The sequence below is a fragment of the Zonotrichia albicollis genome, chromosome Z (genome assembly GCF_047830755.1).
Source record: "Zonotrichia albicollis isolate bZonAlb1 chromosome Z, bZonAlb1.hap1, whole genome shotgun sequence".
Lineage (NCBI taxonomy): Eukaryota > Metazoa > Chordata > Aves > Passeriformes > Passerellidae > Zonotrichia > Zonotrichia albicollis.
Window position 1 is genome coordinate 39,387,241 of NC_133860.1, and position 13,292 is coordinate 39,400,532.

Here is a 13,292-nt window from a genome sequence, read left to right on the forward strand (position 1 = left end):
ATGTGTGCTGCAGAAATGCCACTGTGCTGTCCCTGTGTGTGTGTGTGTGTGCCCATCATTTCCCCTGAGAAACATTCTGTTTCTCCAAGTTTCAGGGAAGGAATGATGAGGTGAGAGACCAGCTCAGAAGCCCAAGGAGGGAAAACATCAAGTGACATAATTGGGCACCAAAAGGAGATTTGACAAAGGGGGCAGCATGAATGCCTCCACTTTGAGAGGAAGCTTTGAAGTTGGCTCTCTGCTGAACAACTTGCACATTCCAGCTCCTCTCAGAGCTGGAGGAGAGCCTGTGGGAGGAGTCGTGCTGCTTCTCCAGGGCAGGAGATGAGCTCTGGGCCCTTGGACACAGCCAGCCTCCTGGGCACGTTCAGCTGGGGACACCTTGCAGAGAAGCAGCGAGGAGAGACACGCCTGTCCCTGCACTGATTTAGCCCGTCTCCTCAGACCACACAGGTCAAAAGGCCAATGGCAAGGGTCTCAGAGCAAGCTTGCAGCAGCAGAAGTAAAAGGGGCAAAGGTAGCCCATGCCTGTTTGTGTGCCATGGCTCCCCTGGGGTTCTACATGGAATGTTGGGCTGTGCCCATGGCAACTGTCGTTGTCTCCTGCTCCTGCGGCCGTTGGTGGAACGCTGCTGGAGCAGCACTGGAGCAGCAGCTGCAGGATCAGCTCCTGGGCTGTCCCTGAGCAGCCGCCTCCTGCACTCAGCGCCACACCCGGCCTCTGCACCCACATCCTCGTCTCCCCGCCTGCCTCCAGGCATCCCCACAGCACTTGGGCACCGTCAAAGGTAAGAAAATCCCCGTTTGCCCTCAAAGCACTAACACAAGGCCACCAGGCTCCAGCTGCCTCTCCCACCAACCACGACACACAGCCTGCGTGCTCACTTTCCCCACACCAGCTTCCATGTCAAAGCGGGCTGCACCTTGCCAAGGAATCGTCTTGCCTCCCGGGCAAACACAGACACTTCCATAGAGGATGCAGAGAGCTGTCACAGTGCACTTGCAGATCCTCCTCCACAGATCACCTGCTTCAAAGTTCTTGGCACCCATTGCACTCCTAAACCCAGCTTTTGGTGACCCCAAAACAAATTGTTCATGGCTGAGGAGTTCAGGCCTTCAGTGTCAACAAATCCCATTATGCCCTGACTCAGCTCACACCTGCTCCAAAGCTGCAAAAACAAGAATGATGGCACTTCTCCTCTGGGACCCCTGTCATTCAGGCCATGCAAGCATTTGACCGGCCTTGTCCTCAAGCACAGGTGTTCAACTTCAAAAATCATCTGCTATCAGCAATCCTTATGTGCTTGCATAGTTACGTCTCTGATAGGAACATTCTCTTTTCCTATCGTATAGATACTTTTTTGCAATGCATGTAGGGCTGGTTCCGCCTCATGCTCAGGGGCAACTGGGAAATGCCATCTTCTCAAGAACACAATCACAGTATCAGAGAATTTTCTGGCTTGGAAGGGATTCTCAAAGATCACTGAGCCCAACTGCGGGGCAGCCTCAACAATCACACCCTGTGCCCAAGAGCGCTGTCCAAACAATTTTGGAGCTCAGTCAGCCTTGGTGCTGGGACCCCTTCCCTGGAGAGCCTGTTCCAGTGGCCAAGCACCCTCTGGCTGAAGAGCCTTTTCCTTCTATCCACCCTAAGCCTGCACTGGCACATCTTGCAGGCCATTCTCTTGGGTGTTCCCAGTGGCCCCAGGACTGAAGAGAGTAGTGCATGGCCTTCTGCTTCCCCTCCTCAGGAAGCTGCTGACTGCTAGAGGCTCCTGCCTAGGCAATTCCACCTCAAAAACATGGCAATGACAGCAAACAGAAAGGAGCTGGGACAGAGGAGCTCAGGCTTTGCAACCATGAGGATCAGAAGGAAGGCTACTGACACATCCTTGGCAGAACCATTTTTAACTGGAGCATTGTTTGGACCTTTTTCAGGTGGAAAGGAGAGGAACAATGAAAAGGAAAGCAAGAGCCAACAATCAGCCGTGAGTTTTGGCCTAGGGTTAAAGGGCAGCAAACTGGAGGAATGGCCAGGAGGAGAACTGCTCTTTCACACTCACGCTGGGATGGCTTCAAGCCTGTGCAGCCACAGGAAGGCTCTCTCGAGCACTTGCCTTTCTTACCTCCACCTCCTTCTTCCTTCAGACACATCAATGTTGGCAGCGACTTTCAGGCTGAGCTCCCAGAGCTGCAGAGCAGAGCACCAAGTGAGGATGAAGAGCCTGCAACCCTGGTCTGGAAGCCCTGGGGGGAAGATGACTCTGACATGGAAAAACCTGACAGAGGTAGCTTCTCTTCAAGCTTTTCTTCCACCCCTGACATACTTGGGTCTTTCAAAAGCTCCTTTTGCATAGAAAGGCAGCTTTTTGCAGCCTCTGCTTCTCTCCCTGTCTCGCCCATCTTCCCATCTACAAGTGTTAGAGGCAAGGAGAATGCTCTGCTTCTGCAGCAGAGCAGGAAAAAGAGCAAGCATCTTGCTCTCCAAATTGCTCAGGCCCATTTGCCACTGCAAGAGGGGAGATTGGCCTCCACTTCTTCTTACAGAAGCTGCTTTGAAGGGAGAGCCAGCACTGCGGGGGCCCTCGCTTCAGCTGGCCCTGCCTTTGCTCTCCTTTTCATGCTCTCCAAGCTGCTGCATTTAGCTCCCGGCCTTTCCTTGCGCCTTGCATGGCAACCTTTGCCCTTGCTGGCCTCAAGGCTGACTTTGGCTGGGTTTTTGTTGTGCTTGCAGTAAGAGAACTGCTGGACATGGCCAGCTCCCGTGGCATTCCCGGGGCAGCAGCTGACCTGGAGCGCGCCCTGCACTGCCTGCACCAGGCACGCGGCAGCGTTGCGGTAAGAAGCGGCTCTGTGGGCGCACACAAGAGGGCACAGGGAATGCACAAGGCCCGCCCACTGGGACAGCCTTTCCTGCCTGCTCCTTCAAGGAGTGTCTTTCTAGGGAGCAGAGCACTGGCTGCCTGCTGTGTCTCCTCCAGCTGCGTCAGGGCTGAGCCCAAAGGGCTCCAGCAGGGACAATCTCCCTCCTGCAGGCGGCGGCGCAAGGCCCTGCAGCCTGCTGCCTTGGAAATGGCCTGCCCGTCTGGGTTCTCTAAGACATTTGGAGGGGAAATTCCCACAAGCCTCAGTCAGCTGAGGCCATTCTGGCTGCAGCAGGAGCAAAATCATTACGTTGGTGAGAAAAATGCCACTCTTGGGGACCAGGATCAAAGGGCTGGGCAGTAAAAACTAGGCACTGGCATCAAATCCCAGGCTCTCACCCACATGGCATACAGTTGCTTGAATGTCTGAAGAGGCAAAGTAGCTGAAAGGCAGCATCTCTGATTTTTGGCTCATTTTGGATGTGGTGCGGTGGCTAAAGCCTTTTCCCCTTGGATCTTGCAGGAGGCTCTGGAGATGTTGCTCTCAGGGGGGCCTGCGACAACTCAAGGCCATCCCTTGGCCGATTATCATTACGCAGGTAAGCAAAGCAGAGCTTCTTCCTTCACTGGCAGATGCTGCCGTCCCCTTCATTGTTGTGGCAAGCGTTTCTGCTTTAACAAATTGGGCTTAACACCAGCACAAGGTCTTGTCTTCTCGGCGGGTGGGGAAAGCACCAGCATCTAGTCCTTCAGCTTGACTTGTTTTCCAGTCCTTTTCCCTGGGCAATGCCTGCTCTTGTCTTCATCACCTTCTCAGGGAGCAGACATGTACTCACACGTCAATGATGGCCTGCTACCATTTGCTTTTTGTGGCCACTGGGATCCACTTCATGTGGATCCAGGGATCCATTTACCTGCTGCTTTTTATTGCCAGGCTCTGACAGATGGACACCTGAGGAGAAGGACTCCTTCCAAAAGGCTTTCCACACCTATGGCAAGGATTTCCATCTCATCCAGAAGCAGGTAAAGCCGCAGGACATTCTTTACCTGAGCAGATCATCACCAGCAAAGCTTGCTTATGTCTGCTAACAAGCACTGGCCTTCAGTCTCTCTCTTCTCAAGTACCAAAACTGTTCAAGTAGTAACAAAACAGGACATCAAAGGCCTGTGTGAAAAGGATGATCCTGTCTCTCCAGCCCTTTTCTACAAGCTCTTTTGGAAGATAAAGCTTTATTCTCTCAGACTTTTTGCGCAATTCTGCTGCTGCTTCCACAAGACATTGTGCTGGCATGACTGCAGTGAAGCCGGGAAAGAAGAGCTGTGCTAGATGCATTTCTTGTTGATCTGTGCATTACGTCTGTTGCCACGTAGCATGATACACGGTTTACTACATTGCATGATGCCTCTCTTTCTCCATGTTGATTTCATTTTACACCCTCCTCCATTTACTTCATGATTTTACTTCCTAGTTTACTCCATCTTCTACTTTTTCCCCAATGCACCCTACCAAGGAATTTTAGATTCCTTCTTTTTCCCTTCCCAACAGATCCAGACTAAGACCGTGGCACAGTGTGTGGAGTACTACTACACCTGGAAAAAGGAGCATCCAGTTGCCAGCACTCTTGCTCAGGTGAGGGGGAAGAAAATCCAGGCGTGCCAGGAGGGTGGAGAAACTGGGAGAAGGGGACAAAACCTGCTGGCGAGCCATGCCAGACACCGCTTTGCCAGGATCACATCAGCCCGTGCGCTGGCAAAGGCGCAGCAGATGCTGCCCAGGCCTTCCTTCTGCTGCTGCCCTGAAATACGCCATTCTGGAGCCTAACTTTGAGCCAAGAAAGCCGCACCACCACCCAAATGGGCTTTGGCTCTCTACGGATGGTTTTCTCAAGGGCTGCCACCTTAGCTGACTCCAATCAGACCCTTCCTTCCCCGCTTAATTCCCCCTGACATCAGCAATCCCTGTGTTCAGGGAGATGCTGCAAACATTCAGGCAGATTTTGTACATTCCCACCATACTCCCCAGGAAGGAGCTGCCAGTGCTGTGGCTCCCCTCACACTTTCCTTAACAGTAAAGAGCAATTGGGTTGGCAATAGTGAGAGAGAGAGAGGGAGAGACTATTCTGGGTTGTATAAAGTGTCTAACCATGTGTCTTCTCGAATTTGACTGAATTTCCATCCCATTCCCAAGACATTTCTGGAGGAAAACTAGAGGGAAATAGATGTTAGGCAGAGAGGTAGAAATAAGAAATGTCGAATTCTAGAGAGCCACACATTTATGCCACCCCTTTGGCCTGTGGAAAAGAGGAGCATTTCCCTCCAAGCTCTGCCTTGGCAGCCCGCCGCAGCCCACTGGCAAAGGCAGCCGTTTGCTCAGCTCTTGAGGCTTTGGAAGGATTTCCTTAGGCCGATAGATTTTTGTGCTGGATGCAGGCATTTCCAGCTTTCTGAGGGGAAGGAAACATTGAAACAGGATTCTTTGATTTCCAGGGCGTGGGCAAAGCCAAGAGGAGCAAAAGCCCCCCCAGAAAGGAGGAGGGGCAGACAGGGAAGAGAAGCCGCAAGAGGGCTGGCAGCGCCGAGTGTCCCTGCTGCCAACCGCGCCAGCCGCCCCGTTCGGCGGGAGGCCCCTTTCCCTGCGGCCAGTGCAAACGGTGCGCAACTTCCTGCTCCTTCTGCTCCAACCTGCGCCTTTGCACTAAAACAGGCTGACCCTTTGCAAAGGCGCCGCAGGGCAAGCTCACGCCACTTGCACCATCGCCCCTCGCAGCCCTGCTCAAGCGTACAACCCACCTCAAACCCAAACAGCTCCCTTCAAACCCAGCCTTCACAATCAAACCTTGCCATGCCCCAACCAGACACACTGCATCCAAGTAGCAGCAGATGCATCAAAGCTTCCTTTGATGCTGCTGATCAAATTCCAAATAGGATGCAACAAAAGGAGGAAGACATTTCAAGGCATTGAAACAAGAAAGGTTGGACTCATGGGCTGATCAATTCACAATGTGCCACTGCCCAAAAAGACAGAAATTTGGACTTAAACGGAGATCTTGGCGCTTGCTTCAATGGTGTGTACTAAATTGACCAATGTACTAAATTGACCAAATTTGTTTCCTATCTTCCAGGGTGTTTGAAACCATCAAGGAAAGGAACAAACACAGGAGAAGACATCGGCCTCACAAGGAAGCAGAGCCTCTCCCCAAGAAGAAAAGACCAAATTAGACAAGGCTGCGGCTTGTCCAGGCCTAGCAAGGCTTAGGCGTCAATAGGACTAGTTAGGAATAGGACTGATTTTTACGCTTTTAGACTTGTTGAAATTCTACTTAGTTAGTTTACATGATAGGAATCTCCTTCATTTCTTAGTTAAGTTACATGCATATTATTCAAGATTCTTTAGTAGTATTAGATTTATCAGTACCTGCAAGACATTTAGTGTTAGTTACGATCCGTCTTTTACCATTTCACCTTTATTGAGACAGAATCTGTTTTTATCATTAAACCGTGTTTGTTCCACTTTGTCTTTTGGTCTGTGTGAAATCACTCCAGCAACGTTTGTTCCATTTGCCTGCTGTTGCAAACACAGCACACTCCCTGACAGGAGAATCTGGGCACGCACCACCTCCCCCAGGCACAGCCCCTTGCTCAGCTGGCAGGACTGGCAAAGTTGTGTCTCCTTTACTGCCAGGGAAAGAACGCGGGCGCTTCATCCTTTGACTACTAAACATCTCAGCTGCCAGTGGAAAGGGAGGCTTTGTTTAATTCAATCAATTGGATCTAAATGAGTGCTCTGCTCTCACCATCTTTTCTGCCTCAAAGCAACGGCTTTAGTCATTTTGTAGCCCAGCAACATAACTTTGTTTCATTTTGGGGGACTGATGGACCTGACCACCTTGGAGCACGTTTCTAGAACCCCTCCGATTCTATCACATTCATAACCACATGCACCACAAAGGTATCAGTAGTCCAGTTTCAGTTTCTCTTGAAAGGAACACTCTCCCGCCCTGGGCCTCCACCAATCTCCTCAGCTAAAGCAGAGCGGCTGGCATCATTATCCTCTCTCTGGCTTCCCACACTTCAGGTATTTGCAGCAAAGAAGAAGCAAAGTCCCTCTTTTATCTAGCCCAGCAAATGGCACTGCCCAGCAAGCCTTTGGTGGCAGGGGCTGTGCAGGGTGGAGAGGGGGCCAGGGAGGGGGCAATTGCCAGGCTGCTTCTGGGAAGCGCAGGCAAGCTTGCCCTTGTCTGATGGAGCCAGTGCAGCTGGCCTTTGGAGCCTACAAAGTGTCTGCCTTGCAGTGCCACTTGGTACAGCTGCCCCCTCACTTTGCTGCCCTGTGCGCAACATGCAGCTGGGAAGGAAGCAAGATGGGCACTGAAGCAAGATTTGCTTTGCCTTAACAATAGGCAGGAAAGCAGCAAAACTGGCTGGCTTTGGTCCTATCTGGCATCTAAGTATGAAAAGAAACGTGAAGGCCGTCAGTGTGGAAAGGTAATTCCGTCAGCGTTCCTGTCTTAGAGGAATCCCCGAGTCTTTTGAGACAAACACCTAGCTTCTCCAAGGGAGCTGCAAGAGGGATGTAGAAATTCTGCATTCATGTGTGCTGCAGAAATGCCACTGTGCTGTCCCTGTGTGTGTGTGTGTGTGTGCCCATCATTTCCCCTGAGAAACATTCTGTTTCTCCAAGTTTCAGGGAAGGAATGATGAGGTGAGAGACCAGCTCAGAAGCCCAAGGAGGGAAAACATCAAGTGACATAATTGGGCACCAAAAGGAGATTTGACAAAGGGGGCAGCATGAATGCCTCCACTTTGAGAGGAAGCTTTGAAGTTGGCTCTCTGCTGAACAACTTGCACATTCCAGCTCCTCTCAGAGCTGGAGGAGAGCCTGTGGGAGGAGTCGTGCTGCTTCTCCAGGGCAGGAGATGAGCTCTGGGCCCTTGGACACAGCCAGCCTCCTGGGCACGTTCAGCTGGGGACACCTTGCAGAGAAGCAGCGAGGAGAGACACGCCTGTCCCTGCACTGCTTTTGCCCGTCTCCTCAGACCACGCAGGTCAAAAGGCCAATGGCAAGGGTCTCAGAGCAAGCTTGCAGCAGCAGAAGTAAAAGGGGCAAAGGTAGCCCATGCCTGTTTGTGTGCCATGGCTCCCCTGGGGTTCTACATGGAATGTTGGGCTGTGCCCATGGCAACTGTCGTTGTCTCCTGCTCCTGCGGCCGTTGGTGGAACGCTGCTGGAGCAGCACTGGAGCAGCAGCTGCAGGATCAGCTCCTGGGCTGTCCCTGAGCAGCCGCCTCCTGCACTCAGCGCCACACCCGGCCTCTGCACCCACATCCTCGTCTCCCCGCCTGCCTCCAGGCATCCCCACAGCACTTGGGCACCGTCAAAGGTAAGAAAATCCCCGTTTGCCCTCAAAGCACTAACACAAGGCCACCAGGCTCCAGCTGCCTCTCCCACCAACCACGACACACAGCCTGCGTGCTCACTTTCCCCACACCAGCTTCCATGTCAAAGCGGGCTGCACCTTGCCAAGGAATCGTCTTGCCTCCCGGGCAAACACAGACACTTCCATAGAGGATGCAGAGAGCTGTCACAGTGCACTTGCAGATCCTCCTCCACAGATCACCTGCTTCAAAGTTCTTGGCACCCATTGCACTCCTAAACCCAGCTTTTGGTGACCCCAAAACAAATTGTTCATGGCTGAGGAGTTCAGGCCTTCAGTGTCAACAAATCCCATTATGCCCTGACTCAGCTCACACCTGCTCCAAAGCTGCAAAAACAAGAATGATGGCACTTCTCCTCTGGGACCCCTGTCATTCAGGCCATGCAAGCATTTGACCGGCCTTGTCCTCAAGCACAGGTGTTCAACTTCAAAAATCATCTGCTATCAGCAATCCTTATGTGCTTGCATAGTTACGTCTCTGATAGGAACATTCTCTTTTCCTATCGTATAGATACTTTTTTGCAATGCATGTAGGGCTGGTTCCGCCTCATGCTCAGGGGCAACTGGGAAATGCCATCTTCTCAAGAACACAATCACAGTATCAGAGAATTTTCTGGCTTGGAAGGGATTCTCAAAGATCACTGAGCCCAACTGCGGGGCAGCCTCAACAATCACACCCTGTGCCCAAGAGCGCTGTCCAAACAATTTTGGAGCTCAGTCAGCCTTGGTGCTGGGACCCCTTCCCTGGAGAGCCTGTTCCAGTGGCCAAGCACCCTCTGGCTGAAGAGCCTTTTCCTTCTATCCACCCTAAGCCTGCACTGGCACATCTTGCAGGCCATTCTCTTGGGTGTTCCCAGTGGCCCCAGGACTGAAGAGAGTAGTGCATGGCCTTCTGCTTCCCCTCCTCAGGAAGCTGCTGACTGCTAGAGGCTCCTGCCTAGGCAATTCCACCTCAAAAACATGGCAATGACAGCAAACAGAAAGGAGCTGGGACAGAGGAGCTCAGGCTTTGCAACCATGAGGATCAGAAGGAAGGCTACTGACACATCCTTGGCAGAACCATTTTTAACTGGAGCATTGTTTGGACCTTTTTCAGGTGGAAAGGAGAGGAACAATGAAAAGGAAAGCAAGAGCCAACAATCAGCCGTGAGTTTTGGCCTAGGGTTAAAGGGCAGCAAACTGGAGGAATGGCCAGGAGGAGAACTGCTCTTTCACACTCACGCTGGGATGGCTTCAAGCCTGTGCAGCCACAGGAAGGCTCTCTCGAGCACTTGCCTTTCTTACCTCCACCTCCTTCTTCCTTCAGACACATCAATGTTGGCAGCGACTTTCAGGCTGAGCTCCCAGAGCTGCAGAGCAGAGCACCAAGTGAGGATGAAGAGCCTGCAACCCTGGTCTGGAAGCCCTGGGGGGAAGATGACTCTGACATGGAAAAACCTGACAGAGGTAGCTTCTCTTCAAGCTTTTCTTCCACCCCTGACATACTTGGGTCTTTCAAAAGCTCCTTTTGCATAGAAAGGCAGCTTTTTGCAGCCTCTGCTTCTCTCCCTGTCTCGCCCATCTTCCCATCTACAAGTGTTAGAGGCAAGGAGAATGCTCTGCTTCTGCAGCAGAGCAGGAAAAAGAGCAAGCATCTTGCTCTCCAAATTGCTCAGGCCCATTTGCCACTGCAAGAGGGGAGATTGGCCTCCACTTCTTCTTACAGAAGCTGCTTTGAAGGGAGAGCCAGCACTGCGGGGGCCCTCGCTTCAGCTGGCCCTGCCTTTGCTCTCCTTTTCATGCTCTCCAAGCTGCTGCATTTAGCTCCCGGCCTTTCCTTGCGCCTTGCATGGCAACCTTTGCCCTTGCTGGCCTCAAGGCTGACTTTGGCTGGGTTTTTGTTGTGCTTGCAGTAAGAGAACTGCTGGACATGGCCAGCTCCCGTGGCATTCCCGGGGCAGCAGCTGACCTGGAGCGCGCCCTGCACTGCCTGCACCAGGCACGCGGCAGCGTTGCGGTAAGAAGCGGCTCTGTGGGCGCACACAAGAGGGCACAGGGAATGCACAAGGCCCGCCCACTGGGACAGCCTTTCCTGCCTGCTCCTTCAAGGAGTGTCTTTCTAGGGAGCAGAGCACTGGCTGCCTGCTGTGTCTCCTCCAGCTGCGTCAGGGCTGAGCCCAAAGGGCTCCAGCAGGGACAATCTCCCTCCTGCAGGCGGCGGCGCAAGGCCCTGCAGCCTGCTGCCTTGGAAATGGCCTGCCCGTCTGGGTTCTCTAAGACATTTGGAGGGGAAATTCCCACAAGCCTCAGTCAGCTGAGGCCATTCTGGCTGCAGCAGGAGCAAAATCATTACGTTGGTGAGAAAAATGTCACTCTTGGGGACCAGGATCAAAGGGCTGGGCAGCAAAAACTAGGCACTGGCATCAAATCCCAGGCTCTCACCCACATGGCATACAGTTGCTTGAATGTCTGAAGAGGCAAAGTAGCTGAAAGGCAGCATCTCTGATTTTTGGCTCATTTTGGATGTGGTGCGGTGGCTAAAGCCTTTTCCCCTTGGATCTTGCAGGAGGCTCTGGAGATGTTGCTCTCAGGGGGGCCTGCGACAACTCAAGGCCATCCCTTGGCCGATTATCATTACGCAGGTAAGCAAAGCAGAGCTTCTTCCTTCACTGGCAGATGCTGCCGTCCCCTTCATTGTTGTGGCAAGCGTTTCTGCTTTAACAAATTGGGCTTAACACCAGCACAAGGTCTTGTCTTCTCGGCGGGTGGGGAAAGCACCAGCATCTAGTCCTTCAGCTTGACTTGTTTTCCAGTCCTTTTCCCTGGGCAATGCCTGCTCTTGTCTTCATCACCTTCTCAGGGAGCAGACATGTACTCACACGTCAATGATGGCCTGCTACCATTTGCTTTTTGTGGCCACTGGGATCCACTTCATGTGGATCCAGGGATCCATTTACCTGCTGCTTTTTATTGCCAGGCTCTGACAGATGGACACCTGAGGAGAAGGACTCCTTCCAAAAGGCTTTCCACACCTATGGCAAGGATTTCCATCTCATCCAGAAGCAGGTAAAGCCGCAGGACATTCTTTACCTGAGCAGATCATCACCAGCAAAGCTTGCTTATGTCTGCTAACAAGCACTGGCCTTCAGTCTCTCTCTTCTCAAGTACCAAAACTGTTCAAGTAGTAACAAAACAGGACATCAAAGGCCTGTGTGAAAAGGATGATCCTGTCTCTCCAGCCCTTTTCTCCAAGCTCTTTTGGAAGATAAAGCTTTATTCTCTCAGACTTTTTGCGCAATTCTGCTGCTGCTTCCACAAGACATTGTGCTGGCATGACTGCAGTGAAGCCGGGAAAGAAGAGCTGTGCTAGATGCATTTCTTGTTGATCTGTGCATTACGTCTGTTGCCACGTAGCATGATACACGGTTTACTACATTGCATGATGCCTCTCTTTCTCCATGTTGATTTCATTTTACACCCTCCTCCATTTACTTCATGATTTTACTTCCTAGTTTACTCCATCTTCTACTTTTTCCCCAATGCACCCTACCAAGGAATTTTAGATTCCTTCTTTTTCCCTTCCCAACAGATCCAGACTAAGACCGTGGCACAGTGTGTGGAGTACTACTACACCTGGAAAAAGGAGCATCCAGTTGCCAGCACTCTTGCTCAGGTGAGGGGGAAGAAAATCCAGGCGTGCCAGGAGGGTGGAGAAACTGGGAGAAGGGGACAAAACCTGCTGGCGAGCCATGCCAGACACCGCTTTGCCAGGATCACATCAGCCCGTGCGCTGGCAAAGGCGCAGCAGATGCTGCCCAGGCCTTCCTTCTGCTGCTGCCCTGAAATACGCCATTCTGGAGCCTAACTTTGAGCCAAGAAAGCCGCACCACCACCCAAATGGGCTTTGGCTCTCTACGGATGGTTTTCTCAAGGGCTGCCACCTTAGCTGACTCCAATCAGACCCTTCCTTCCCCGCTTAATTCCCCCTGACATCAGCAATCCCTGTGTTCAGGGAGATGCTGCAAACATTCAGGCAGATTTTGTACATTCCCACCATACTCCCCAGGAAGGAGCTGCCAGTGCTGTGGCTCCCCTCACACTTTCCTTAACAGTAAAGAGCAATTGGGTTGGCAATAGTGAGAGAGAGAGAGGGAGAGACTATTCTGGGTTGTATAAAGTGTCTAACCATGTGTCTTCTCGAATTTGACTGAATTTCCATCCCATTCCCAAGACATTTCTGGAGGAAAACTAGAGGGAAATAGATGTTAGGCAGAGAGGTAGAAATAAGAAATGTCGAATTCTAGAGAGCCACACATTTATGCCACCCCTTTGGCCTGTGGAAAAGAGGAGCATTTCCCTCCAAGCTCTGCCTTGGCAGCCCGCCGCAGCCCACTGGCAAAGGCAGCCGTTTGCTCAGCTCTTGAGGCTTTGGAAGGATTTCCTTAGGCCGATAGATTTTTGTGCTGGATGCAGGCATTTCCAGCTTTCTGAGGGGAAGGAAACATTGAAACAGGATTCTTTGATTTCCAGGGCGTGGGCAAAGCCAAGAGGAGCAAAAGCCCCCCCAGAAAGGAGGAGGGGCAGACAGGGAAGAGAAGCCGCAAGAGGGCTGGCAGCGCCGAGTGTCCCTGCTGCCAACCGCGCCAGCCGCCCCGTTCGGCGGGAGGCCCCTTTCCCTGCGGCCAGTGCAAACGGTGCGCAACTTCCTGCTCCTTCTGCTCCAACCTGCGCCTTTGCACTAAAACAGGCTGACCCTTTGCAAAGGCGCCGCAGGGCAAGCTCACGCCACTTGCACCATCGCCCCTCGCAGCCCTGCTCAAGCGTACAACCCACCTCAAACCCAAACAGCTCCCTTCAAACCCAGCCTTCACAATCAAACCTTGCCATGCCCCAACCAGACACACTGCATCCAAGTAGCAGCAGATGCATCAAAGCTTCCTTTGATGCTGCTGATCAAATTCCAAATAGGATGCAACAAAAGGAGGAAGACATTTCAAGGCATTGAAACAAGAAAG